Source organism: Solanum tuberosum, unplaced genomic scaffold, assembly GCF_000226075.1.
Source record: "Solanum tuberosum cultivar DM 1-3 516 R44 unplaced genomic scaffold, SolTub_3.0 scf00050, whole genome shotgun sequence".
Lineage (NCBI taxonomy): Eukaryota > Viridiplantae > Streptophyta > Magnoliopsida > Solanales > Solanaceae > Solanum > Solanum tuberosum.
Window position 1 is genome coordinate 172581 of NW_006238975.1, and position 27123 is coordinate 199703.

Genomic DNA, 27123 nt, shown 5'->3' on the forward strand with positions numbered 1-27123 from the left:
ATGCATGACTCCACCCATAGGTTTGCCCTTATTTTCCAACCAACCATTGTTTCAACTCCCTGAAGATCAAAAAGGTATTTTGCAAGGCTTGTAACGGTGCTGGGTATAAAGGTATGGTCATTTAGGCTCAGTGACTTCTATCCTCATGCAATGTGGTATGAACAACACTTCATTTCCTTCTCCTCGTCATTCTCATTTATGCTCAAAAGTCACCCCATTATTCACTGTCCATGGACTGTTGGACACCCCATTTCTTTTTGGATTTTCACAACTTTATTCCACAACTTTTTCATTCTATTTCTTTTTCATTTTTTTCTTCTTTTCTTTTTTGTATGGAGGGGTTCCATCTTTCTCAAAATCATGGGTCAAAGGGGACTTCTTTGCACTTCTTGATTTACCTTCTCTTTTCACCACACCCCCAACTTAGGCTTTTGGCCTAAGTTGGCTATTCAGAGAAACCACAAATCATGAGGATTAAGGGTAATAGATCAAGAAAGGTCACAATTTCATCAAGTTTCTTCCAAGAAAAGGGTAAGGCTCAAAAGGTGTTCAAGCGAAGTTCACACACTCACAAGGTAGGCCACAAAAAAAGGTATAATGTCAAATTGTTTCACACTCTCCAAAATTTCCTAAAATCATATCAAGAAATTGCATCACTTAGTCAACCAGAACAATGGGGCAAATTCTAGGTGTCATCGCACATGCTGCACGGTAAGCTCATCACACAAGTCATTGACACCAATGACAAACAAGACTCCACACTTTCGCTAGTGTGATATGTTCATCACAAGAGACTTAATTTGATAATTGGCTAGTCACAACGAGATGCAAAAAGTTCACATATTGCCTATGAAACTTCATTTGGCCTCATTGTAGCCACACATTCATTTTTGTTTGATTATGAGCACTATTCAAGTCATCGGTATTGATTAAGACTGATACTCAAATTTGCAAGAGAACAACCACATTCAAACACAAACAAGAAGTGGCACACAAAATTTTTTGGAAGGGTCCAAAAATCATTTACAATTAAAACAAGGAGCCACAAGCTCAAAGAAATTGCATCACTTAGTCAACCAGAACAATGGGGCAAATTCTAGGTGTCATCGCACATGCTGCACGGTAAGCTCATCACACAAGTCATTGACACCAATGACAAACAAGACTCCACACTTTCGCTAGTGTGATATGTTCATCACAAGAGACTTAATTTGATAATTGGCTAGTCACAACGAGATGCAAAAAGTTCACATATTGCCTATGAAACTTCATTTGGCCTCATTGTAGCCACACATTCATTTTTGTTTGATTATGAGCACTATTCAAGTCATCGGTATTGATTAAGACTGATACTCAAATTTGCAAGAGAACAACCACATTCAAACACAAACAAGAAGTGGCACACAAAATTTTTTGGAAGGGTCCAAAAATCATTTACAATTAAAAACAAGGAGCCACAAGCTGAAACATCCACAAAATACAGTATCAACACAAATTATAGCTCAAAAACCCAAACATATAGACAGAACAATCAAAAGATGGGACTCACCCCACCACAAACAAAAGTCATTTGTTCTCAAATGCAAGCAACAAAGTATCCAAAAGTTAAATAAAAATAAGAGAGAGAGGGAGGTAAAAAGGGATCATGTCTAAGCAGTCGTTTATCAGTGGCCGGTGTAGTGCTCTGAACTTGGGCATCAGTGCCTAGAGTCACCTCAGAAGTACTACCAGCTCCACTAGGGACTACCCTAGACGTCTCTGTCAGCGATGTCTGAATCACCGATTGTACAATGGTCTCCTCCAGATCTGGCAGGTCTCCATATATACTCTCCTCCGTCACATCAATCTCCTCCTCGTCGGTCTCCGCCTCCAACTCATCACCTGCTGTGCCATCCCTATATATATCTCTGGTGGTAGCCGAAGGAATCTCAGAAGTCTCTGGGACATCAACATCATCAGTGGCCTCCAGTAGTGAAGTGAACTCAGTAGAGTTTAGATAGTCCACATCCTTCCTCAGATCCGCAACTTCAGCTTTCAAAGTCGTAACCTCGGAGGTATCCCCATGTCCGCTCTCACAAGCCCTAACTCTCTCAGTGAGAGTGTCAATGAAAGTCCAGAGAGTGGTAAGTGCAGCAAAGATGGCACTCTTGATCATCCATGGGATAGATCTCTCTAGGCGAGTCGCCCTCATATCTGGGCTAGGTGCCCCATGTTCAGGATCATAGCCTGAGTGATCCTGACGGCCTGGGCAAAGGTAGAGGCACTCGGAGCCTGTGAAGAAGAAGAAGAAGTCGGAGCAGATGTACCTGAACACCCGGGGGCTGGAGTAGGAAGAGGTGCCTCTGCAGGTATAGAATCGATATCCACCTCCGGATATCTATCTATTGGAGCTTCTCTCCTCCTTTCAGCCTCTTCTCGAGTGTATTAGGCCTCTATACGCTTGATATCTTTGGAGGAGGAGGAAGTGACCTCAATCTCTCTAGCTACATCCCGGGGTAATCTAGCACACCGACGTAACTCTGTGATCAAGACCGGGATAGGTAGGGAAGTCTGCCTCTGCTTAGCCCTCATGGCCATCTCCTGCTCAATAATAATCCCCATGTCAATACTCTTCTTAGAAATAATCGACCCAAGGCATGCCGCCTTAGGATGATGGAGAACAGACTCATTTTGGGAGGGCATAATAGAGCTGCTAATGAATCCAAACCAATAGCGTGCAGCTACACTCAAGTCCCTCTTCTCGATCGGGACTCCTGTCTCGGGGTGGTGTCTGAGAGGAGGAGCGCCCGCCAACTCTTGAGCTCATCTAATGATGTTGTAGTGGTAGCCAGGTTGGGGTAGTCAAAGTCTAACCCCCTGTCAAGTACTGCGTTGATGTGATCACGGCTACAGTGCACTATTTTCGCCCGTACTATAATGGACCCCACTGGTCTAAACTCATTGGCCTTCTTCTTGCTTTTAGGAACCAGGTCACAATATGCAGAGTAGAAATCCCAGACCCATGTAGGAATGTAGGGGACTCGGGGCCTGGTGACCTGCTCAAAACGAAGGTACTGGAGTGTCTCCCTCACCCCAGAGTATTTGCCCTCAAGGCTTATGTCGAAAGTAGCTTCTCCTCAAGAATAATTCGCCACCCATCGACTTTCAGTCTGTTAAGTAGCCAAGGAGGAGGAACTACAGGTGGCACTGGAGCCACAGGAGGTGCCAGAACTGGCGTTGAATCTTCTCGGTTGGAATTTGAAAGGACTCTAGCTGAGTTAGGGCAAGATATAGCACGGATCTCAGCCCACCGGGAAAGTAAGGGTTGGTCGTCCTCCAGCTTAGAGAAAGCGGTATGGAGACCCTCACTATCGGGGTGGTGCTTTGGAGCCTCAGATACGGGCCATTTGCCTTTTCCCTTGTCTCCCTTTGGAGGCTCTGTTCCTCCCCTTTTTGGAGGGTTGGCTCATCCTTCATTCATAGTAATTCCCCGTGCTCTTTTTCGGGGCGGCATGTCAAGATTAGTCCTTGCCATATCTGCAAAACATCAGCAAAAATTAGGAATAATTTGGGTTAAAGCATAGAAAAAAAAGAGTTGCAGAAAGACTCACCGAACAGGTCGGCGATTCGCCAAATCTCTTTAGCGCTCGCCGAAAAGATTGGCTCAAAAATCTCAGAAATTTTGGCATGTCAGCGATGGGAAAGGCCTTGTGGCGAATCACAGACCACATTCGGTGAATCGCCGACAGCATTTGGCGAGCAAGGATTAGCCCACCGAAAGTTACAGTGCTAAATGGGATAGGGGTGCAGACAAAGGGCAATCAAGAAGGACTTTCGGCGAGTCACCGAGTGCATTCGGCAACTTTAGGCGTCTTGCCAAACGTTACAGAACCAAACTTCACATTTAGCACGAAATTAAAGGTGATATGGGGAACTTCGGTGAACCGCCGAGTGATTCAGCAAGCTCGACCCAGCTCGCCAAACGACCCAACGTACCTACTTTCAACCCAACTCCTCAAATTAAACCCCGCAACCCCCGAAAACAAAATCAAAACAAGCACTCATAAAATTAAACGAAGACCCATTACACCCATGCCTCTGGGATACTCAAACTTCTTCCGATTTGGCCAAATTTGGCCATTTGATGACTTTAGCCCTTAAGTATGACGTCAACCGCTCCATCATTGGGCAAAATACGTCATTTGGCACAAATGCGGGAAACTTAGACTTCACCCGATTATACCCAACAACATGCAAGCACAACCCCACAATTTTAATCAATTTCAAGCACGAAAAACTCGGGAATTCAACAATATAAGCATTACAGGCATGATATTCAAATTAACACAGCCATACACAAATACAATTACGATCAGAGAGGCCCAACACACATCACTAAGATCAAAATCATTGCAAATGAGTACAAATTGCTAAAAATGAATTCAGGATTCGAAAAACCAACCTTAGATGCCGAATGAATACTTTGAAACACTAGGCGGCAAATAAATCCAACTCCGAACACAAATCCGACGATGAAAATACGATAAAAATTCAAGAAATATGGAAAATATTGTGTGGGTGTGAGTTTGCAAAGTTCAAAAGTGAGGGAAAGTGAAAGACTTTGAAAGTTTAAACATGTGGCCTTTAAAAAACATCCAGTTCTCACCCATTCGGCGACATTAGTATTGCTCACCGACCCACTCGACAACGCACCAAGTGGGAACTTACCTCGCTGAGTTTTACAGGACCTCTAATTAATATGGGGTCCCAAACGGCAGACTAGGTCGTGATCGCCGACCTGGTCAGCGATTCACCAAGTTGCTCCTGGGCACGCCGAGTTTTACAGACTCTAATTTAAAAGTGTCTTGAGTCCAACGGCGGTCCAAGTCAGGATCGCCGACCTCTTTGGCGAGTCACCGACTGGACTTTTGGTTCGCCAACCTACACTTTTCAAACACAATCGACACTTTGACCTGCACAATCAACACACGATTATTTCTAAAACAAAAATAAAGCGATAAAATCTTGGGTTGCCTCCCAAGAAGTGCCTTAGTTAATGTGTGGCACGACTTCCCAACTCAATCTTGATTTGTGGGGTAGATATGAGACAACACATAACCCATTTGGGTCTCCAGCAGTTGAACAGATATTGAATAGGGAAGCAATCATCTCATTTAGCAGTGAGACATTCTCTTCTATCTCATTCAACACTGTGTCGTGATCTTCGACTTTGTGAAGAATGAGAAAGAGTATCTCTTCTATTGTTCCACCCTCGTACACCTTGGGCTTGATACGCTTGTGAGGGGGAATGTACTGGTCTTTATTTTTGTCTGGTGCTTCCAAATCAAAAATCTTTTTGGCCACTAGATCCAGCTGAGTTACCACTACATCGCGGAACCATTCGGCGACACACCTACTGCTCCTTTCTCTTGTCGACTTTATTTTCTCCTTCAAGGCTTTGCACACTGGAAATTTAGGTGAGATAATGGCCACTCGACAACTCACCCAATGGATTAGGCGATCATCAGGCCTTCTTTTCTTCGTTCTTTCAGCTGCCTTAATTCCTTTTTGCTCCTTAGTGTCCATGCTTTGTTCCTAAATCCAAATACCTGGAAAACAAGGATTTTACATCAGTTATTGGCACAAAATAAGCATTTGAGGACACTAAATCTATCCAAATAAAGCTCTAAATGAGTCCAAATTGTGGACTCATCAATTACCGGTACACCAATTTTTTGTGCGAGAGGGGTTTCCACCTGGTGGGCTTAGCAGAGAAAGCACCCGTCTTCCATGCCCGAGTGATGGAGTTTGGTTGGGGTTCGGTGACAGAGACTCCCTCCACCGTGCATTCAGGCTGGGTGAAGGAGTTCTATGCCTTATTCTATACTGTCCGCTGGGACGATCCTCACCCTACCATCTGCATCTGAGGAGTCGATATCCCTCTGAGCACTCAGTTCGTCAATGCGGTGCCTGAGGTACCAGAGGTCTCCAACTCAGAGTACGAAACCAGACTGAGGAAGATAGATTTGGGTTGGCTGCGAGACACACTGGTCGAGGCTGCACGTCGGGACGGGGTTTACTGAGATACTATGGAGGGATTCACCAGTACTCACTAGTCACCGGATGCGTATTGATGGTTGCACCTGGTATCTAGGAGGATTCGCCCGTTGGGAAACCACACATACGTGACCTTCCCTCGGGCTCTAGTGGTGACTTGCGCTATGCAGGGGATTGGGCTTAATGTGGGGGAACAGATCGTGTCCGAGTGGAAAATGTTCTACAGAGGAAACAAGAAGACATTCCTCCTACCTGACTAGTGACGACGATGGGCAGGCGGGCAGGGGTGCCACTCTTGGACACTGATGAGGTACTTCCTATGAGTCCCCCTTTTCATCCTCCTTTGATCAGGCAGCCCTCCACCTTGGGAAAAAATAAAGAAAGGCAGATGGGGCGACCAGCAGTAGAGCAGCAGCTGAGGTGAATGACGAGGGAGAGGATGATGATGAGGCCGACAACGCCCCTCCTTCCCAGTCTCAGCCTCCACTATCAGGCACTCGTGTGGAGGAGGACCGGGCGGCCGTATAGAGGAGATTGGGAGGCTCCTATGCTATCAATCGACTCCATTTCCACCCTCCACTGCCCTCTAGATTGAGATGCTCCACTGCTAGCTGCGATGGGAGAAGAAGAAGAATCTAGAGAGGGTTCGTCTCATGGGCCGGATGTGGAAGGCCATTACGGTAATTTTCGTTTGCGTCACTCCAGCGGGAGCTTCCCAGGCTCGAGCCAGAGGAATTTTAGGAGCTCTCTTGGCTGAGCGAGGCGTGGACTGGCGAGGTAGCCCCGAAGAACCTATATTTAGATGATAACACTCCCCTTCCCCATGGACCTTGATTTAGGTTTTCCCTGCTTGGGCATGTAACAAACAATAATTTTACTTCTCTTTTTTCTTTTCCTTAAGTTTTTGTAAGCACATGGATGCTCGTTTTTCTACTTTCATAGCCGTAATTAAATGCTAGGTGATTATAACTCACTGTTCTATTGCGGAGTACAGATTGGATTGCGGAAATTATCCCATGCACGATTCGAAGTCCATAGGCAAACCAAGGGAAAAATAGGGGAGATAGGGCTGAGATTCTGTTTCACCCTATCCCGCTCTGGCGGGAGACTTCCCACTCTGGTGGTCCTTCCCCGATGGGATGATCCCGCCCTAGTGGCCCTAACAGGGTCAGTATCCAAAACAACATTTCTTGGGGGTTCTCCCCTTTTCTAGTGTTTTTCATTGACTCCCAGGGCCATAATTAAGCATTTAAGATAACCCTCTTAGCTAAGATAGGCGTTGTCCACCCCGAGGTCAACCCAAAGGTATACACACCAGAACCTTTTCCCACTAATTTAACACAACAAGCATGCACATCCTAAGAATATGCCTATTAATCACATAGTTTATAATCGGTTGCAAAACATGTCAAGGGAACCTTTCATAACAACAAATTCCACTATTATGCAATAATATCCCTTTTTCTTACATGATTCCCGACCAATCCCGACTGCCCTGAAACCGGAGTTTCCTTATAGTCACAACTTGTTCTTTTCCCTTACCCTCTTTATCAATGGTAAGTCCATACACAACTAATAGTTGCATTCCCTTTCATAAATATATCATGTCACACGTCAAGAATTCGTTTACGAATCACATCGTAGTTTATCTCTAGACCTTTGCACATAACCAAGTGATGACTCTCTCTCTGACAACAAGTTCACAAAAACCCAAGCAATCATAACTCAAATAATTTCAAACATTTAGGCAAGTACACTACACACAACGAAATCTAGACAAGCAACACTGTGCATATAATCACATCATAGCATTCAAGCAAGTACACTTCACACACCTACCGTTATTCAGATAATACCATGCACATAATCCAAATTTCAAGCAACATCACACAGACAAGTCAAAATTATTATCTTAATTCGCTTCATGGGTGACCATTAGCTGATCCTCCTTGAATTTATAAAGCTTCTAAGGCCATATACCAATTGGAACCTTCTCGGTTCCAATTTACCTTGTTTGTGTCCCTTCAGTCGCGACTACGACATTCAGTTCACTTTGTTGAGATACCAATTGGAAAATGAAGATACCAATTGGACTCAACCTATACCACAAGCGACAACCCGCACGAAAGGAGATAAGAAATGGAACGACTTCCCAGAATGCTTCATAGCTTCCTGAATATTAGATGTGGACGTCAACACACCAATCCACATGAGTCTATTCCACATTTACTCTTGTACTGGGAGACCGGCAACCTCGGCTCTGATACCAATTTGTCACGACCCAACCCACTGGGCCGTGTGGGCACCTACTCTAACACCTAAGTAGGAGGACCCTTGATCCCTAAATGGTTAAAAAATGTGGAAGATTAAGAAAGCTGGAGAGATTTTCTACATAATAAAGAGTTTAAGCAATCCTAAGGTAAATTTGTAAAATAAATAACGCCCCCAGGGATCTAGTCTAAACAGGTACAAGAAGTTCTAAGATTACAGGGTATAAAATACAGTAAGTAATGACACAACTCCCACCATAGGGAAGGAAGAGTAGAAGTTGTTGGAGATTGTCTTCGTCTTCACCTAAGAAACATCACTGACCCTGCAACCAGACTATGCCAAATGGCATAGCAAGATTAATACTAGTACAAACAACACGTACTGGTAGGCATCAACGGTCAACTCGATGCCTACCGCATTATATAAAGAAGTCAACCAGCAGGAAAACATGCAATAAAGAAGTACACCCCTCAACCTTTGTCCTCCTGCCTTTACCATTCATATATGCCTTAAACGTACTAGTACACATGACTCTAACCCCTAATCTATCACCCTGCCCGCTCATTTCTTAATCATAGCTTAACCATTCTATCTCATAGAGGAGTTTTCGAATACAACCACTACCAACCCGGTCGACCACTCACGATATGCCCTCACTTCTTCTGCATCACAATTCAGCCCTTGACAACATAGTATACTCTATCAAGGCTCACTAACCATTTCGAATACGAATCCCCTTCCCAAGGGAGGACCTATGGGATTTTTGCATCGTGAACACTACCCCACTTCTCATTTTATAAGAAAATAGACAGCCTCTCTAAAAATAGTCGATAGTAACACCTGGACCCTTGGTCTCCACTTACCAGACAACATACAGATTGGGCATGATCATTCACAGTTAATTCCAATAAACAAGATATAAGCAGGTAACCACAACATAGTAAAAGCTCATATACCTAGATGCATAATCAGTCATCATTTTAGGAGCAATATACAATTCCCCAAAATCAATGATTGGTAGATATGAATGTAGTAGTCACAAATGGTCCTCTGATGGAACCCACATTCAAACTATTAGTGTGTCGAAACGTGACATCTGATCCAATATATATGTGTCAGAATGTGACACCCGATCTAGTATATGTGTAGGAACGTGAAACCCAATCCAATATATGTGTAGGAACATGAAACTCGCTCTAGTCAGCACAATCACATCCATAACCACACCCATATTGAACAGTTCACAGTCACACAGTCAAGTAATAGGTTCATGACATGTAATTGTCTATACTTAGTCATTTCATTAGGTTCGATTTATGTTTCTCTATTCACATACATGCATGCATACAATGGAGAAATTAACAAGCATATATAACACAAATGGGAAGTCGAACTATCACCTACCCCTAATTCACAATATGAGGCTTCCCTCCATGGTACACATCATATTCAAAAACTAGGAGTACATGTACAATCGTCCCTTTTTATGTGCTTGAAGGCCTAATCATGAATTCTATCGTCAATTAGCTATGTATTACGCACTGAGCACAAATTTACGACTACTCAAGTAAGTACACCTAGCCTACCTGGGCGCCAAGCAGCTGAAGAGGGATTGTAGCTCCAATCCTGGCTTCCGAACAATGAGCCGGTGGATTTTGGCCGAGAATTAGTGAGTTATCATCAAACTTGCACTAGAAATCTATTTCTCTTTCCTTCCCAAGTCTAGAGCAGGCTTTTGAGGGTTTCTGGGGTAACCCTCGCCTCTTTTTGGCATTTAGGGATAAATGAGGAAATAAGACTTTGCATCATTAAGTTTTTCCCTCCGACCATCCCGCTCTGGCGCTCCTATCCCAGTGGGGCGCCACCGTCGAAGCGGCATTATCCCGCTCTGGCGGGATAGTGTGGTCCAGTTACTCACGACATTTTTCCCTTCATACGTAATGAAGGTTCGGGTCATTACAGTTAGTCCCGTAGTAGATGGAATTCGATAGTTTTTAAGTTAGGGGTTATTGGGTCTTTTCCCAATTATTTTAACTCAGTACTACGTCATTTTTCCTTCTAACCAAAGCCTATATAATGATTTTAAACCCCAAATCATTCTCTCAAATTCTCAAAAGAAGATTAAGGTCTTCCTCTCAAATATTTCTCTCTCTAGAAGTTGAAGAAGAAAGCTAGGGTTTCAAGATCATGTAATGATCCTCCTGGTCATTTCTGCATCTTTCCTTCTGTGTGTTGTTTAGAGCGTTCCTGTAGCGACCCCAAGTAATTTATGACTTGCTGGGACTAACAGTTCGGTCACTTGGTTGTTCGTTTGGTTATGGTGCGAGTTTTAGTGTTTTGGAGCTTATGAACCTTGAACGATCATTTTCGATTAAAAGTTCAAGAAGCCGACCTCAGAATAGAATTCTAACGGTTCCATCATCTCCGGAATGGACAAATTAGGCTAGTATAATAGTTGGCACGAGTATCGAGGCCTTCGATGTGAGTTTGGACCATTAGGTGTTTTAGCCTTCGAAATTTGGCTTAAGGTTGACTTTGGTCAACATTCTTGGAAAATGCGCTCGGATGAAAATTCCATCAGCACGGTTAGTTCTGAAGTGTCGATTTTGGTCTAGAACGACCTTTCGTTCGCTTCCTGAGCCTTCCGGTCTAATCCCGAGGCCCGTTGTGGAATTGGATAAAAATGGCATTTGGGTGTGGGACCCACTTTTTATCCAGCTGACCCTAATGGAAATTTCGACTGCGCCGTTGAGTCCGGAATGTCGAACTTAGTAGGGTAGCATATTTTTTTTTATTGGGTATCGAACGAATTTCGAGCACCCCGTCGGAGACTTTGAAGAATTTAGCCAAAGCTGAGATCTGGTGTAGCTCTTTAGCGACCAGAGTTTGGTCCTTTAACGACCAACTCTTGGGTTTTTAGCGACCAGTTTCGCCCTTTATAAAACCCCAACTTAGTTTTATTCCTCATTTTATTTAAAGTGCGATAACTTGAGCTTTGGAGCTCCAATCTGGGCGATTCAAAAGGCAAAGTTGTGAGATTTTTCGAGGAAAACTCATTGGTGAGCTCGGAATCTGATTTGGGGTCCCTGTTTGAGGTAAATTTCACAAAATACCTGCTTCCACAACCCCCTTTTTGTGAGCTTGATTTTGGGATTTTTTATACTTGTTTTCTCATCCATTTTAGGTCCGATTTCAGCAATTCCTAAGTCCATTTTGAGGGGTTTTTCAAGGAGAGCGTTGTGGTGTTGTCGTAATTTACTATAGATCACCCTTTTCTGGTAAATATGTTGAATTAACTGTTGTCCCATTTCTTTAGTTCTTGAGGAAAATTTGGGTTTTGGTTGCATGTTGGCTCTGTGTTGTTTTCGAGCCCTGAATTGTGTCCCATCATGGAACACAACTTCGGGGAGCTTTTAAGAACTTATATTTGAGGTTAATTCCAGAATTTTCAGTGTGGGTCCAAATTTCCCCGTTTTGACCCCAAAATTGGTTTGTCTCTGTTTCTTGCAATTTTAGTGTCTAAACAACCATAATAACGTTGCGACTCTATTTTTTATAGTGTGTCAGGGTTTTGACGCCGTTCAAAAAGGGAAAGCTCCGGAGGAGTGATTTTGGAGCACGCGTGATTGGCCTACCGGTAAGCTACGGTTTCCCTCTCCTAGATTGAGCTTGAGAATGTGGATGCATGTTGATTAGCTGGGATTTGGGTTGGGTAGTTATTGAATCATGCATTGGTGTTTAGAAATCATGTCTCGGCCTCTTTCGGGAATCATCGGGTAACTATGAGCATGATATGTGTTACTAAATAACCCTTCTTGCTATGTGGAGGGATTGTATGCTTAATTACTATTTATTTGAAGCATGTTGGGCCTTAGTTTAGGTTTAACTAGAGCTTGCCTTAGAAATGCATGATTCGGAACCGATAGGCCTTAGTTTTTCCCCGACGTCGCTCGGCCGACTTAGATCCCTGTAGACTGGTGTAGTAGACTTGAGTCTGATAGTTTGGGCCTTAGTTAGGCGATACGCTTGCTCCGACGATAGCTATCTTTATTTTCCCCGACGTCACGGCTTCACAAGTTACGTCAGTGACACTAGTTCTGCTTCGCGATCTGAATTTGATTTTTGATTTGGTTCCAAGGACTTACATTGATTGGTTAAGTGTGGACGACGTTTCACAGACATTTATGAACTTGGATCGATTAGGACTCTTTCAGCAGCTATATTGGTACTTTTATAGAGCATCCGGTTTAAGGTCCGGCCTCTATTACCCAGATACTTATATGGAGCATCCGGTTAGAGTTCCGGCCTCTCATACGTAATGAAGGTTCGGGTCATTACAGTTAGTCCCGTAGTAGATGGAATTCGATAGTTTTTAAGTTAGGGGTTATTGGGTCTTTTCCCAATTATTTTAACTCAGTACTACGTCATTTTTCCTTCTAACCAAAGCCTATATAATGATTTTAAACCCCAAATCATTCTCTCAAATTCTCAAAAGAAGATTAAGGTCTTCCTCTCAAATATTTCTCTCTCTAGAAGTTGAAGAAGAAAGCTAGGGTTTCAAGATCATGTAATGATCCTCCTGGTCATTTCTGCATCTTTCCTTCTGTGTGTTGTTTAGAGCGTTCCTGTAGCGACCCCAAGTAATTTATGACTTGCTGGGACTAACAGTTCGGTCACTTGGTTGTTCGTTTGGTTATGGTGCGAGTTTTAGTGTTTTGGAGCTTATGAACCTTGAACGATCATTTTCGATTAAAAGTTCAAGAAGCCGACCTCAGAATAGAATTCTAACGGTTCCATCATCTCCGGAATGGACAAATTAGGCTAGTATAATAGTTGGCACGAGTATCGAGGCCTTCGATGTGAGTTTGGACCATTAGGTGTTTTAGCCTTCGAAATTTGGCTTAAGGTTGACTTTGGTCAACATTCTTGGAAAATGCGCTCGGATGAAAATTCCATCAGCACGGTTAGTTCTGAAGTGTCGATTTTGGTCTAGAACGACCTTTCGTTCGCTTCCTGAGCCTTCCGGTCTAATCCCGAGGCCCGTTGTGGAATTGGATAAAAATGGCATTTGGGTGTGGGACCCACTTTTTATCCAGCTGACCCTAATGGAAATTTCGACTGCGCCGTTGAGTCCGGAATGTCGAACTTAGTAGGGTAGCATATTTTTTTTTATTGGGTATCGAACGAATTTCGAGCACCCCGTCGGAGACTTTGAAGAATTTAGCCAAAGCTGAGATCTGGTGTAGCTCTTTAGCGACCAGAGTTTGGTCCTTTAACGACCAACTCTTGGGTTTTTAGCGACCAGTTTCGCCCTTTATAAAACCCCAACTTAGTTTTATTCCTCATTTTATTTAAAGTGCGATAACTTGAGCTTTGGAGCTCCAATCTGGGCGATTCAAAAGGCAAAGTTGTGAGATTTTTCGAGGAAAACTCATTGGTGAGCTCGGAATCTGATTTGGGGTCCCTGTTTGAGGTAAATTTCACAAAATACCTGCTTCCACAACCCCCTTTTTGTGAGCTTGATTTTGGGATTTTTTATACTTGTTTTCTCATCCATTTTAGGTCCGATTTCAGCAATTCCTAAGTCCATTTTGAGGGGTTTTTCAAGGAGAGCGTTGTGGTGTTGTCGTAATTTACTATAGATCACCCTTTTCTGGTAAATATGTTGAATTAACTGTTGTCCCATTTCTTTAGTTCTTGAGGAAAATTTGGGTTTTGGTTGCATGTTGGCTCTGTGTTGTTTTCGAGCCCTGAATTGTGTCCCATCATGGAACACAACTTCGGGGAGCTTTTAAGAACTTATATTTGAGGTTAATTCCAGAATTTTCAGTGTGGGTCCAAATTTCCCCGTTTTGACCCCAAAATTGGTTTGTCTCTGTTTCTTGCAATTTTAGTGTCTAAACAACCATAATAACGTTGCGACTCTATTTTTTATAGTGTGTCAGGGTTTTGACGCCGTTCAAAAAGGGAAAGCTCCGGAGGAGTGATTTTGGAGCACGCGTGATTGGCCTACCGGTAAGCTACGGTTTCCCTCTCCTAGATTGAGCTTGAGAATGTGGATGCATGTTGATTAGCTGGGATTTGGGTTGGGTAGTTATTGAATCATGCATTGGTGTTTAGAAATCATGTCTCGGCCTCTTTCGGGAATCATCGGGTAACTATGAGCATGATATGTGTTACTAAATAACCCTTCTTGCTATGTGGAGGGATTGTATGCTTAATTACTATTTATTTGAAGCATGTTGGGCCTTAGTTTAGGTTTAACTAGAGCTTGCCTTAGAAATGCATGATTCGGAACCGATAGGCCTTAGTTTTTCCCCGACGTCGCTCGGCCGACTTAGATCCCTGTAGACTGGTGTAGTAGACTTGAGTCTGATAGTTTGGGCCTTAGTTAGGCGATACGCTTGCTCCGACGATATGTATCTTTATTTTCCCCGACGTCACGGCTTCACAAGTTACGTCAGTGACACTAGTTCTGCTTCGCGATCTGAATTTGATTTTTGATTTGGTTCCAAGGACTTACATTGATTGGCTAAGTGTGGACGGTGTTCCACGGACATTTATGAGAATGGATCGATTGGGACTCTTTCAACAGCTACATTGGCATCTTTATAGAGCATCCAGTTTAAGGTTCGGGCTCTATTGCTCAATTTCTTATATAGAGCATCCGGTTTACGGTTCAGCCTCTATCGCCCAGATACTTATATAGAGCATCCGGTTAGAGGTCCGGCTTCAGTTACTTGATACTTGTGATTGGTTACTTGGGTACTTCTGGTGAGCATCCGGTTCGAGGTCTGGATTCCGTACTGTCATATTCTACTAATTGAGGTTGAGGTTCTGGTTCAATGTTCTTCGTTTTTGGGTTCTCTTATGCAATTCTCTTTAGTTATAGTTATTTTGTGTACTCGTCGGGTTTATGGGGGTCCGTTCAAGTTTTAATTAAACTTGCGCACGAGTGTACCTTCTGGGCTTATGGGGGTCCAGTTAGGTGTAGTTAGCTTATAGATTACTTTAGTTACTTCTTTCTACACTCGTGTTCATTCCATTGTTACTTATATTTCTGTTCTTGATCTCTGTTTGTATTATTCCTTCTTTTCATATTGCCTTTACTTTTCAAGTTCAGTCAGCCTATGATGCCTACTGGGTACCTACTGTTTTGGTACTCATGCTACACTCTGCATCTGTTTCGTGATGCAGGTCCGAGCACCAATGGCCAGCGTTGATCCAGTTTGGAGTAGTCAGATCCGGAGACGGGGGTGAGCACACTGCGTTTTTTACTATTTCAAACTCCATCTGTGTATATAGACTTGTCTTTTACCTTTCGAGATAGTCCAGTCTTTGTGGTCCACTTTTGGGACTTGTACTCGTTTTGTTAGTAGCTTTGTACTAGTGACTTCCAGGTTCCGGGAGGGGATCTTTATTTGTATTTATGTTTTGGGTTGCTTCCGCCTGTTTATATTGTTATCTTAAATTTTGCCTACTCTTGTTTAGTTTTTTCCCTCAGACCCATTACTTGTTGTTCCGGGTTACAGGTTGCCTTATCTACTGGTGGGTTATAGTAGGTAACATCATGACTTGAGGAATCGGGTTGTGACAGATCAAGCCTCCAAATCCTCCATTGGCTCCAAGCTTTTGACATCAAGGTATGATAGTTTACGTCCATGGATTCCTTCCATTTATGGAGTTGCCAAATTCTCCTATTTCAAAGTTAGAAATCCCCAATTAAGTTAGGGTTTTCTTCAATTGTCATGGGTTCTATTCATTATTGATTTAAATGATTGAATTATGATCTCTTATGCATGAATTGATGAAATACTATGATTTTATGATAATTTCCCCATGAACCCATGTAAATCCCATATTTTTCCAATTATGATGATATTATGTGGGTCTTTGCTTATAAAAGAGGAGTTTTATGAAATCAAACATGAAGTGATGGAATAACATGAATTTATGATGAAATCCATATCTAATCCTTGTTCTCTAGATGTGGTGATTAAAAGTAGGTTTTGAACCTTAAAAGGTGAATTATGAGATTATGCATGTTTTTATGAAATCTATGTCAATGTTTTAAGGATGCTTGAGAGTAAAGTATCAATGATGATGTTGTTGCGTTGTTGAAAGGAGTTTCTCATGAACATGGATGTATGATTGTGAAAGGCCTTCTCACCTAATTGAATCAAATATAAATACCTATGCTAATGAAACATAACTTAGATTGGATACTTAATTGTACCTTTGCATGTATAGCTTGGATTGGATACTTAATTGTACCTTTCCATGGATAGCTTGAATTGGATACTTAATTGTACCTTTCCATGGATAGCTTGAATTGGATACTTAATTGTACCTTTCCATGGATAGCTTGAATTGGATACTTAATTGTACCTTTCCATGGATAGCTTGAATTGGATACTTAATTGTACCTTTCCATGGATAGCTTATGACTTAGCTTAGATTGGTTATTGAATGATACCTTTTCATGGATAGCTTGGATTGGCAAGATGACGTGCCCTTATATGGATAATAAGAACAAGTTAAAGAAAATAACTACTTCCCACATTAATAATGAACTAAGGTTACTTCAGGAAGTATCTCATATGTATTCAAAGGTTTTAAAGATGTTAGTTTGCATTGACCATGTTTTATGACTTATGTTTTCTAAACTTCTTATATCATGTTTTAGCTTGAGCAATTGCATGTCATGAAATGTCCCGTTTTAGCATGATTTAAATATTTTATGCATGACTATCATACTTGGTACATTGTTTTGTACTAACGCATACTCTTGCCTACATTTCCCCAAATGTAGGGTCCGATATTCAGGGTTCTCAGTTTCGTGGCTAGAGGTTGACTTGGTTGATTGGTAAGTCCTCATGCTTCGAGGACAAATTTTCATTGTTCCTAGTTTCCTTCTTATTTTCAGTGTTGAACATGATGTATGGGCTAGGCCTAATCTCATTCTATTGTATTAGATGGCTATTGAGACAAAGTGTTTTAGACTTCCGCTTTCCTTTATAAAATTTTGGACTTGAAATGTTGTCTTTACTTCTTGTGTTCTATTTTCGATGTTATGAATGCTAAGTGGCTTGTATGGGGCCTCTCGGGGTCCTATATGCCATGTTACATCTAGGGTGTACCCCTTTTCTAGATGAGGGTGTAAAACTTCGAATGGATATTGAATAATCAGCTCTAATATTGATTGTATTGCATAGATCTACTATTATCTAGAAGTTTTAATCAAAAATCGTGGTTGCAAACATTGGTTGATCTCTCTAACATAGTTTTGACTTGGGAAAGATCAATAGAATTGGGTAAGACTCAATAGTGAAGACTTGATGAAATTACTCTATGATTTGAGACAAGGATGGGATAATCCGAGTGGTTTCATTTTTGGTGATATGAGCTATGAATAGTCTATCTACTCAAGAAACATTTGGTTTTTCTATCTGAAAGGGTCTTAGAGTTCGGAAGAATCCAAGGGATATACGCTTGATTGGAGAATATAAAGTTGTAGCCTAGATCAAACGCTATCCATGTATCAATCAAAACCCCAATCGATATGCACACACCCCTAGACTTTTTTCAAAATTGGTTAGATCTTATTTGTTGAGAACTCATTTTGCTAATTTGTTAGACTAGTGAAATCAATAGAAGAAGAGTCCAGTATATTAATCTTTGTGGTTCGACCCCAACCTGATAAGTTGAGTAATTATTTTGTATACAATCGCCTATGCCCTGAAAAATGGGACATAGTTGAGTGTTTATCAACATATTGTTATCTCCTGTATTCAGATTAGCAAACCGAAAATAATAAAAGATGAAAATTTAAAACAAAGAACTATCCGAGTCCACAAAACTTGCAAATTAATTCCTCCCAAGATAAAATGGATAAACCATTAAAGAAGTAGCGGTACCTCAAACTTCGATAATTTCAACGAACTCAAAATGACAACAACGAATCACACACACAGACACGATCGATCGATTTTGTTTTGTAAGAAATGTATACAAAAGAAGGGAAGAATTCAATGCAGAAAAATGAGAGAAAGCCTCTTTATTTATAGCCAACAAAGGATGAAGGTCACAACTCTTTGGAAACAAGACAACCTTTCAGAAAGGGCACAACACTTTGAAAAAGGCACAACCTTTCAAACGCTCACAACCCTTTATAAAGGACAACCTTTCATAAAGGTCACAACCCTTCGGCATAGTCATAACCCTTCAGAAAAGTCACAACCCTTCATTTCCTGTTCACACCTTTAAAAACTCAACAATCTCCCACATGAATAGGGAATAGCTATTGTTAAAACATATGCATGAAAAACTGTGTTATTCGTAAGTAAGGATTGATTGCATCTGGATAAGTGGGTTTCCCTTTGAACTTTCCATAGTGAACATATATCGGATATACTCAATCAATCGGTAGATTTGATATCTTTGAACCGTCGAGCTTTGGTGTATACCTAGACAACATAAGTCACACAATCAACCCTTGAACTATTTTTGGTTCTCATTGTTTTTTTCGTTTCAGCCATGAAGACGTCTTGGTTTATAAGTGCGTAAAGAAATAGCCTTACCGGATTCTCCGTGAAGCGGCTTACACTTCACACTTACATAGGTGATTTCTAAATGTGTTATCCCGTAGATACACCATTTGACATACCCTGTACCAAACTTAGAAACCATTAAAAAGTCTTAGTGCCTTTATCCTTGTTACTGAACATTGTCTTATCATGAAAATAGACCATAAAAAAATATTTTGACAATGTTGAACCATCATCAATGACTTTGTTTGATCTCCTTGAACCTAGATCTTGGGATCTCCAGTCTTCTAGGTAGATTTACCGCCACAATGACTTGTCCTCGGCCATAGTCCCATTCCCTTTGATAATCTATCAACTCCCTCTCTAGTTAGGCCTTTTGTAAGTGGATCCGACACGTTATCCTTTGACATTACATAGTCAATTATGATAATTCCACAAGAGAGTAGTTCTCTAACGATATTATGTCTACGTCATATATGACGAGACTTTCTGTTATACATTATGCACCATGCCTTATTGCAAATTAACTCTCATAGTGTATGCATACCGGAGCTATAGGTTTGGGCAAAAAATCTTTCAAGAAATTTCCGAGTCATTCAACTTCTTCACCGGCCTTATCTATAGTGATAAACTCAAATTTCATAGTAAAGCGAGCGATACATTTATGTTTGGAAGATTTCCAAAAGACTACTCCTCCACCAAGAGTAAATACATATCCACTTGTAGATTTTACTTTATTTGACATGGTTATTCAATTTGCATTACTATATTCTTCCAATACTATTGAATATTAGTTATAATGCAAAGCAATAGTTTTTAAGTATGTTTTAAATACTCCAAAAATCTTTTAATTGTCATCCAATGAGTTTGATTGAGATTACTTGTGAACCGACTCAATTTACTAATAGCACATGATATATCTGATCGTGTACACTTCATGATATATATCATATGTCTCAATACTCTAGCATAATCCAATTGTGAGTTACTTTTTCCTTCATTCATTTGAAGTACAAAGCTCACATTTATTGGAGTGTTGACAATATTGAAATCCAAATACTTGAACTTGTCAAGTACCTTTTCAATCACATCAGTAACTTCAATGTCATTCATATCGAAGTTACTTTCTAGCATATGCTTAGTAGCATTTATGTCAGAAATGTCTCTTTTGATGATCAACATGTCATCATCATAAAAACAAACAATGACCTTGTGATTTGGAGTGTCTTTAATGTAAAAACATTTATCACATTCATTAATCTTGAATTCATTTGCAAACATAGTTTGGTCAAACTTCACATGTCATTATTTGGGCGCTTGTTTTTAGTCCACAAAGTGACTTAACAAGTTTACAGATTTTCTTTTCTTTACCAGGAACCACAAAGCCCTCAGGTTGTTCCATGTAAATTTCTTCCTCCAATTCTCCATTTTTTTTTTTAAAATTGTCACATCCATTTAGACGAATTTGAAGGCCATATACCGCAACTAGTGCAATTAACATCTGAATTGATGTAATCCTAGTTAGTGGATAGCATGTGTCAAAATAATCAATGCATTCTTATTATCTAAATCCTATGACAACAAATCTTGCTTTGTATTTGTCAATAGTTCCATCAACTTCTTTTCCTTTTGTAGATCCACTTTGAACCCAAAAGTTTATTTCCGGGAGGAAGATCAACCAACTCTCAAGTATGGTTGCTCAAGATTGAATCTATCTCTCGATTGACAGTCTCTTTCCAAAAAGAATGAGTCCACAAAGGGCACAACTTCGAATTTATAAGACTCATTTTCAAGAAGAAATGTTACAAAATCAAACTCGAGGGAAGTAATTTGTCCATTGACATTTACTACGCCTCTGAATCTCTTTATTAAGTACATTCTCCTTTGGTTTGTTCCAAGGTCGTTTAGACCCTTCACTTAACTATCCAATGATTCGGACATATGAACCATAAATTGACATGCTTTACTATTTGTAGCATATCCAATGAACATACAATCCACAGTCTTAGGTCCTATTTTGACCCATTTGGAAATAATTCCCTCATTTCCATTTCTCATATGGAATAGACTGTATTGAAAAATTGTTAGATCACTATCTTTCAAAAGTTATTGTTTGAATATACTTTAAGGGGTGACAAACAGTTCTCTATCAGGATACAACAAAGTCTGAACAAACAAAACTATTTGTTGCTCCCTTTCTTAAAAAACAATTTTTTTTTATTTGTTGCTCCCTTTACTAACAAATAAAACTTTGGTTCCTCTCTTTCTGAACAAACAAACTTTTTGTTGTTCTCTTTTGCTATAATGATAGCATCCCCACAAATTTTGTGGTAAACTGGAACTTAAAAGTATGACATTCAACATTTCCTTTAAAGTTTGGTTTTTTTTTGTCAACAATTTCATTAGATTGAGGTGAGTATGTGCAGTAATTTGATGGATGATTCCATTTTCTAAATATATTTCTGCAAAAGAAGATTCATATTCTCCACATCTACCACTTCTAATCATGACAATCTTTTTATCCAACTGATTTTCAACTTCAGTTTTATATTTGCCTATATGTTTCTATTGCTTCATCCTTATCATTCAGCAAATAGAAATAACACTATCTAGTGCAATTGTCAATAAAATTTATGAAACACTTTTTCCCACCAAGAGATGGTGTTGACTTCATATCACAAATGTCAGTGTAAATCAATTTTAAAGGATTAAAATTCCTTTCAAAAAATTTATAAGTATGCTTAACATACTTAGATTCAACACATACTTGATATTTTGATTTATTGCACTAGAAGTTAGGCAAAATTTCTAAGTTGATCAGTTTTTGCAAGGTTTTTTGTAATTGACATGTCCTAAGCATTCATGTCACAAACAATTTGATTCCAGTAAGTAAGAACAAACAGAAATAATGAGTTTGAAAAGGCCTTCCGTGAGGTAACTTTTTTTCTACAAATATTTTGTTCTTTACTTTTTATAACTTTGTCAAATACAGACATTGTTTTAGAGTCAGCACCTTGCCAGATGTCCTTTGCTGAAGGACCTTTCCATAACATTCAATTTGTTATAGAATTATCCATGACCATAGTCTCTTCGGTCCAATAAGGGCAATATGATCCAAATGTTTGTTTTACAACACAAACATAACAAATCACTTTTTCACCAAATGTTCATGTCTATACAAATAGACATATCTTTTAATGAAAATCACAATATTTTAAGTGACACTTTTTCATCAAAGAATACAATTCTTTTGAATGAGTAATATAATTTTGTGGTTTTATACTAATCATATCATATACTAGTAAAGAGAGACTCAACGACCACAATGTCAAATATACTTTAAGAATTTTGTGGGTCTTACATAATACAAGAATGTCATTAAATTTCATATCTTGTACTGTCAAATTTAATTTAGATAGTAAGTCTAATTTTGTCTTTATCACAAGTAAAGAACCCCTCACATTTTAAATATGTTCTCAAAATTATTTCTCAAGTATTTGAAATTATTTTTCACATTTTTTTTTCATGCTTTCAAATTGTATACCATCAAAATACAAATTGGCAACACGAAGCCTTCTTTTGGAAATTTAATCCATAGAAACACCCATTGTAGGCATAAAAATCACTAATTTTATGTTAGTAGTGTTTTTTCCCCTTTCTGTCACAACTAGACAGACCACTTAGTATTTAGAATACTAGCAATAAAGATTCAATCTTTATACAACTTGTTTCTAGTTTAACAAATGAAGTTTTTATATTCTTCTAAATCGTTAACCGAATGAACCTTGAATTCTGATGAAGTTTTATATTCTTCGAAATTAGTTTCACATTCAGACAGAGTAGTAAACCAAAAAGGTTTTAATCTCCAGAAACCTCAAATACAACACTGTTTCTAGCTAATGATGAAGATTTTATCTTTTCAAATCATTTAGCCTTAATATTCTTGACGAAGATTTTGTACTCTTCAAGTCAGAATATTCATTCAAACAGAGTATTTAATAAATTGGTGAAGTTTCTATATTCTTCACACCAATGCACAATCTGATTTGTTCGTGAAATTCTTATATTCTTCAAATCAAAGGAGTAAAAAATCTGAAGATTTTAGTCTCTAAAAGTCAGACACGATCAAATTTCACGTGGAGTAGAAAACTAAAAAAGTTTTTTTTCTCCTCTAAACATAATACATATTATAAAGATATATTATGAAATCATCACATAATGACCATCTATCCTAACATTTATGAAATAAATTTCATAACTTATATAGGATAGGAAATAATCAAGGGAAATAAAGATAGAACCTGATTTTTACTCCCATTGAATCGTATTCTATCTGTTAGCAATGATTCTGTGCAAGTCACTTTTCTTGCTAATTTTTCATTCTTTCCCAGTTTCCATCATATTCCAATTTTTCTTCGAAGATATTGAATTTCAACGAGAAACTAAACTCGTGTTCAAATATTGTTAGGAGACAGCATTTGTTCATTTACTTCTTCTCATAGTTATATAAAACCAAGAATATAGAAAAAATAATTTAAAGTGCTCATCTTAGCCTTTATGCACAAAATAATTTTTCTCATTGAATAGAAAACTAAAGGGGTGCAATGTTTGAATGCACTTGGGAAGAAAATAAAAATAATCTTACCCATCCAAGAAAAACTTACTACAGAAAATATACTCGAACATATTAAAGTAGTACTAATTCATCTCAAATCTCTTTTATCATATGATAAAATAATTATATTTTTCTTCTTCTTCTTCTTTTTCTCAACAGAAAGAACACAAAAAATAAAAGTAATTTCCTTACCATAGAAAATACCATCAATTTAAATTTCTTAAGTTTGTTATCTCCTGTATTCAGATTAGCAAACCAGAAATAATAAAAGATGAAAAGAAAAAATAAAGAACTATCGAGTCCATAGAACCCACTGTGTGTCCTTAAAAAATTTAATTCCCTCAAGTACCCGAGGTTGCAATTAAATCATCCCAAGATAAAACGGATAAACCATGAAAAAAGTAGCGGTACCTCAAATTTCGATAATTTCAACGAACTCAAAATGACAGCAACGAATCACACACACAGACACGATCGATCGATTTTGTTTTGTAAGAAATGTATGCAAAAGAAGGGAAGAATTCAATGCAGAAAAATGAGAGAAAGTCTCTCTATTTATAGTCAACAAAGGGTAAAGGTCACAACTCTTTGGAAAGAAGACAACCTTTCAGAAAGGTCACAACACTTTGAAAAATGCACAACCTTTCAAACGGTCACAACCCTTTAGAAATGACACAACCTTTCATAAAGGTCACAATCCTTCGACATAGTCACAATCCTTTATTTCCTTTTCACACCTTTAAAACCCAACACATATTGTCTAGAGTTTGCCTCAAAATGTATTTTAAGGCATGACTTTAGAGTTGACTTGGCTTTAAAGATGAACCTAGGTCCTTTTTTACTAACCACTCTATCCTAGATTTTTCCTTGATTAATGTAATCTTAGTCAGCCGCATTAAGACTAAACCAAATTATTTTGATCACCATTTTGCATACCTTGATTCACTGTAACCCTCTAAATTAAATCAAACCTACTTAATTAAAACGTCAATCCATAAGTCGATATCCAAATAGAAAACCCATAACGCAGATACAACTAAATTTTGGGTCATCTTTGAACTTGAAGCTTCTCAAGCTTCATTAATGGCTTTCATAGAGTTCTTAACTTCTTTCTTCAGGTTCTAAGTTTCAATTAAATAGTTAATTTTTCTAGCAGTTTTAAAAATCATATCACTTAACTAATTTTAACACCTAGATTCGAAAATTTCTAGGCAAGTTTCGTCAATGACTTTTTAAGACCATTTCTTCAATGAAAATTGCTAAGGGGAAGAAAAGGAAGAAGATGAAATGTGAAGTTGGGGAACTAAATGTTTATTTGAGTTAAATGGAATAAATATTTTTACGGGTGAGTCAAATAGTGGAGGAGAGGACCCATATAATGGGTGGGGATTTATTTAGTTTAATTTAATTATATAGGTAGGGTGACCAATAAATAACTGACATATTATAAAGGTAAAATTACAGAAATCCCACCTTTTAGTTTACTTATTACCATTATCCCCTATAAGTTTTACAAATATCCAAAATCCCTCATTTTCGCACATCAGATTAGTGTACCTCGCGCATCAGATTAATGTATCAGCACTTATATTATTGTATCTCGCGCATCAGATTAGTGTATCATGTATAAAATGTACATTAGATTAGTGTATCATGTATAAAATGTAATGTATCTTACTTAACGATTAATGTATCTCGCGCATCAGATTAATGTATCAGCGCTTATATTATTGTATCCGTTTGAGAGATTTCTGTAATTATAAACTTTTAAGGGATAGATTGTAATTTTTCCTTAAAAGTATGTGATTTCGGTAATTTACCCTATAAATGAAGATGGTAATGGGGTTAAAATTTGGGTTGTTAAAGTTTTTGGCCAAAATCATTGGAAAAACTACACAATATAGCAAACATCAATTTATATTTAATGTATATAGCTATAATTTATTGTTTTTAAGCTATATGGATATACTTATATATTAATTAGCAAACTTAATTAAACATGAATTTTCAGATTTTAAAAAAAATATATGTATTTAAATAATTATTAAATAGGAAAGATATCACTACTACACACCTAATAAATGTCATATGCACGTTTTTATGGTGCTATGTTCCCCATGCTTACCTTATATTTTTTCCTTTCAGTATACATGTATCAATGTCTCTTTTTATTATTTTTCCTCCAATTACCTTCTAATTCAAGATCCTTTGCATGATTGTAGGAACGATTTTTGTGATTCATCTTCATTGGGTATTTTCTAATTGCATTTTTTTCTCGTTTATATGAAGTTTATATTTGTATACATCTATATGTCTACACAATTTTCATAGGATTTTGTTTGAAGAAGTTATTTTCACCAGCATTCAAATATACAATTTAATTATGTTAAAATTCACTTTGATACAAATGAGGTAATACATGAATACATTTCCTTCTCTTGATTACACACATATAGTTGTATTTGAATGTTGAACGGAGTGGAATACATACACATTTGAATACTTGTTATTTTTTTTTATGAATTGTCCAATTGGAAATACAAGTGCATTTGGATACATAAATATATTACACAGATTTGTAAATACAAGTGCATTTGAATACATAAATACATTACATATATTTGAATGTATACATATACATCACATCTATTTTTATAGAGTGAAATACATATACATTTGGATAATTATATTGTAGTATAGTTTCATTTTTTTCTAGATTGTCCAATTGTATTGATATATTAACACAATTGTAATGAGCAATCTTAGGGATATAGTTATGCTTGTGACGGAGTTCGCGTATTTGAAATCAAAACAAACAAGATTCATTCACAATTACAACAAATCAATTTAACTAAAGAAATTTATGTGAAATGCCTTTACGCTTGAACAAGTATAGTAGCGACAATGAAAATTTTGTACGATGTATCCAATTTTTTAAAAACTAATTAGAATCTAAGAGTGTATGCATTGACTAGGTAATCAATTACATGAATACATTTTCTTCTCTTGATTACACGCATATAATTGTATTTGAATATTGAACACAGTGGAATACATAAACATTTAAATACTTGTTATTTTTTATGGATTGTCCAATTGGAAATACAAGTGCATTTGGATACATAAATACATTACATAGATTTGAATGTATACGTATACAACACACCTATTTTTTATAGAGTGAAATACATATACATTTGGATAATCATATTGTAGTATAGTTCATTGTCATTTTTTTCTAGATTGTCCAATTGTATTGATATACACTACTAAAAAACTGCTTAAAAACGATAGACAGAAAAGCGACGGACGGCGTCGCTCCAAAAAGCTACGCCTTTTGCCACACTGTCTGTCGCTTTTTAATAAAACTAATTATTTTTTAAATTATTTTACAAAAAGCGACGGACGGCACCTCTTAGTCCGTCGCTTTTTTTCGCGAATGTTTGCGCTAAATATGTATATAATTAATAATTATTTATTTAATATATATAGAGACGCCGTCCGTCGCTTTTTATGAAAAATAATTATATATAAATAAAAAAATAACCACGTTGTCCGTCGTTTTTAATTTATTTTATTTTATTAATTAGTTTTTAAAAAAGCGAGAGACGGCATCTCTTAGTCCGTCGCTTTTTGGTCAAAATATCTAGTCAA